This window comes from Brienomyrus brachyistius, chromosome 15 (genome assembly GCF_023856365.1).
Source record: "Brienomyrus brachyistius isolate T26 chromosome 15, BBRACH_0.4, whole genome shotgun sequence".
NCBI lineage: Eukaryota > Metazoa > Chordata > Actinopteri > Osteoglossiformes > Mormyridae > Brienomyrus > Brienomyrus brachyistius.
The window spans coordinates 9,460,072-9,464,298 of record NC_064547.1 but is presented as its reverse complement, the minus strand read 5'-3'; the positions used below and the strand labels follow the sequence as shown (position 1 = coordinate 9,464,298).

Here is a 4,227-nt window from a genome sequence, read left to right as displayed (position 1 = left end):
CATATACAGAGGGTTCAAAGCAGACGATTGGAAATACAGACATCCTGGAATACCCCTATGTATTTCCTTTTTTATTATGGTAGATTTGAAATAATTTGTTATTGGTTATCTGTATATTCAATTTTGACCAATATTTCGTGTACATTCATGTTTCTGAAAACTATTTTTGAAAGAATATGGTTAGCGTTCAACTTAGAGTCAGGTATTCAGTTACGTTTTGTTTCTTAAAATTATGTAGGTGACCATTCACTTCTCCTTTACCATTCACTTATTTGATGACTCTCTGTCATCATAATTAGGATGAATATATAGGCTAGTGTGTAATGAAAAACGAAACTGAGTCAAGTTATTGTAACACAGATGAATGATTCCTTTTTAAAACATAAATTGGCAAATAACACATTGTGGAATGTGCATCCAGTGACCATTAGCACTGGCGATACAGTATTTTATCATCCTTTCATAAGAGCACCTCAGATCTCCATGTTGAAGATATTTGGCAGTAAATCAGTATAAACTTTCCAGTACCAGGGTTGAAAACAACTGGCATTATACTTTATTAGCATGTCTACCTGAAAACATGATGTCTGGAGATTTATAGGAAACCGGACATCCTCCCAGACGTTCATTTATTAAAAGTGTGCTTTAAACTGTTGTGTCAACAATACCAAGTTTGGTGAGTTGCCGAAATTACTTTTAGTATCACCATAATTGCTTGCAGGTGTGAACAATTAGGGTTACAAGCTTCTGTTCCCCAGTTGGACCAGTATGCAAAAAGGAACCTGGCAGGAAAACAAGGTGAATGTGTCCTCTCCAGTCGCTTGTATGAAAATTAGAACATTTCAAGGCCTGTGTGATAAGGAATGATACAAAAGTAGAGGTGTCCTCTTCTCAGTTTCTTCTGCTTCATGTTACACAGCTGGCCTTTGTGTGCGTCTGTATAACCTGCTTTCAGAAAACTTTATCTACTGTTCTGCTATCTGCTGTTAATCCCAAAGATGGAAGCGCAAATTCTTCAGGATTAACCTGGAGTCCATGTATGTTTATTATATGTGTGGTTAATTGTAATACAGTGGGCTAATGTGTTATATTTTACTAATAGATGGTTGTTATTGTTTGTGTTTCTGTAACACAGTTTGTCACATTTTTGTAGTAGCTCAAATAGAAAATTTGGTTGTGCATTTGAACTGCAGCTTATTGAATTACAATTGAAAACTGCTCCTAGTTCGATCCCATTTAATTCTCATTTAATTCTTTACTCATATTTGCCAGGTGCTGGTAAAAATAACACTAACAATGCAGAATATTCTCATTATAACATCATATTTCAGTTGTGGAACTTGGAGACTGACAGTATTGTCTGTCTACAATGGTCATGACCTTATCAGAGGTACTGCAGTGGCTATTTAACCACTCGTCAACACCCTTGCTATTAGCATGGATACTACGCTATATGGATAAAAGTATTGTGACACCTTGTATTAACACCTGCAGGAACATATATGAAATCCCATTTTAAATCCATAGGCATCAATGTGAAATTGGTCCTCTCTTTGCAGCTGTAATAGCTGCCACTCTTCTGGGAAGGTTTTGTCATTTACAGGATACTTTTGTGCCCTGTGATGGGTTGCCATCCAGTCCCTGCCTTGCACCCTTAGCTTCCAAGATAGGCCTCAGACCCCCGTGACCCTACATTGGACAAACAATTACAGAAAATGGATGGATGGACAAAAGACTTTTCATTCTTTTCATTCCATTCTTTGCAGGGAAATTGTATGATATCAGCAAGAAGAAGGCTTAAAACACCTATCCATCCATCTATCATTTGGATGCAAGCCCGTCGCTGGGATCGATGACTGTAAGCATTAGAAAGTACCAGAATGCCTCAAAATGATATATGTGAATTTGTAAGGCTTTGTGCACACACACACACACACACACACACGCACGCACGCACACACAAGTTTGTATTTATATCTTTGTGGCGATTCTCCATTCATTTCTATGGGGGAAACTCTAATCCCAACTTTACAACCTGAACCCCTAACCAGCCTTAACCATACTTATTAACCATATGCACATATTAACCATAAGTAACCAAACCAAATATGAGAATTTTGGCATTTTTAGTTTTTTGATTGCAGTCACAGATTTTTATAAAAATTGAATTTCCCCTTGTGGGGACCAAAACAATAGGTGGCCCACACAATGTAATGTAAACCTGGACCACACACACACACACACACATAAAATCAAATAGCAATCCATATTGTAGCTCATTTTCAAAACAGAGAAACACGTGGCCCAGCACAGAGGCATAAGCTTCACACCTTCACATATACTGTTTCTTTTTTTTCTATTGGGAAAATGGGGAAGTGCAGTCCAGATGATTTTCGGGGGGGGGGGGGGGGGGCTGTGTCAGCCTGCAAAACAGGAACCGGTCTAGTTTTCATCTGAAAGAGGCTCCAGCCTGTACCTGCATTAGGGGCTTGCTGATCATGAAGGTATCAATCAAATGGCTGATCTTAATCAGGAATAGAGGAAGTGTCAGAGAGAGGAGAAGATGCTGAACACCATCCCCCTTGTGTGTGTGTAATATATGTATAGCCACAGTGGGAGCTGGGGATGAAATGTTCAGGGGTGGATTTTGGAGCACTGCCTGGTGAAAGGGAAGATGCCACTGACAGGTACTGTGTCCTGTTCACACACACACACACACACAAACGTCCTCACGTGCAGTGACAGACAAATTTCCTACTCAAAGTTTACCATCGCTGACACCTCACGCCCATTTTCTTCTCTCCCAGAAAAAAAATGTGGCCCTGATGAGCACATTGCAGAAGGATGAAGACAAGAAAGACTGCGAGACCGACAGACCAAGCCACAAATGTAGGAAATGTGTCTGCGAGTCACACACACAGCACAGAAACAAACTCAAATTTCTGCACTGGCTGAACAGACATCCAAAGAGGTTTATAAATCCAGCCATCTAGTCACATGTGCTCTAAATAAAGGTTTAATGCGCAAAGTGACACATGACAGGGATAATTTTTTGTTAAGTTTTGCTTTGATTTGTCTGTGTAGCATTATATCAATATACTTACTAAACTCTATCAGCAGGCAAAAATAAATCAAACCTAAATAATTTGTATGAGATTGATTGGCAGAATGTTTGTTGCCCTGTATCCTGTGCTATGCAGTAGCGCCTGGCTCATGGTGACTGCTGTTATGGAAGATGAATGGATTGATAGACTGTGTTTGTAAATTAGGTAACATGAATTTTGCTAGGGGTGAGAGTAAAATATTTATTATAACCACTGTGAGGTGATTTAGCCACTGGGTCAAAATTAACCTGCCAGTGTAACAGATGTAAATATTATTTCTGAACATAATAGACAAATTAAGATAACTTTGAAGTTTAACACCTGGAGGACAGTTTTGTATTTAATGTTTCCTTTTTCATGCATTCCCTTCAATATCTCAATTACCGCAGTTATAAAAAATACAGCCATTTTTATAGCCTTTGTAGCCAGTAGTCAATAAGTATCATATAGTGATTTAGCTATACTCGAAAAATGCATAAAAGTGAAAACGGTACTGATTGTTATGTAGTATTTGGATCGATTAAGCCAGAGGAGCATGTTGAAATGGAAACCATTGTGCCGTCTGATTTAAATATGAGACACCACGCCCACAGAACTTTTCTTTATGTTTTCTTTTACTGCCTAAGACTTTTGCGCCAATTTTAGTTGTAAAATAAAACAGAAGCAAATATCTAGTTTACCCTCTTTTGCTGTTGAATTAGTTCACATATAGCCAAGGCATGTGCTATACAAAGGAAATGGAAAGACTGATATTCGTTATAACCCCAATTATGTATTTATTTCCCTCCATTTGCATGTGAAAAAAAATATACATACGTACAGTACATACACACACACACACACACACACACACATATATATATATATATATATATATATATATATATATATACACACACACACACACACATACAGACCTACACACACACAGCATTAACTCTGGCAACTGGGTTTATTTCATGATTCCATGTGTTTAATGTAAAACATGGCCGTATCTGACACGTACATAAGACACTGACGGTGCACTCCGTGCCTCTTTTCTAAGGCATAATGATGCATAACCATCAAACTTCAGGTAAGTCTTGTCCTAGCACATGAAAAAAGGTGTCAGTTGCAGAAAGAA

At 38.2% G+C, this 4,227-nt stretch overlaps 1 long non-coding RNA gene across 2 annotated transcripts; it reads left to right on the top strand.

Annotated features, from left to right (window-relative positions):
• The first annotated feature begins 786 nt into the window (after window positions 1-786).
• LOC125708885 (uncharacterized) lies at window positions 787-3,417 on the top strand. 2 transcript variants are annotated; one of them, XR_007382554.1, is made up of 4 exons: window positions 787-1,037; window positions 1,767-1,858; window positions 2,608-2,687; window positions 2,808-3,417. It is a non-coding gene; the product is annotated as an uncharacterized LOC125708885 (long non-coding RNA). The 2 variants fall into 2 exon arrangements; XR_007382555.1 differs by lacking the exon at window positions 2,608-2,687.
• Window positions 3,418-4,227: the final 810 nt, after the last annotated feature.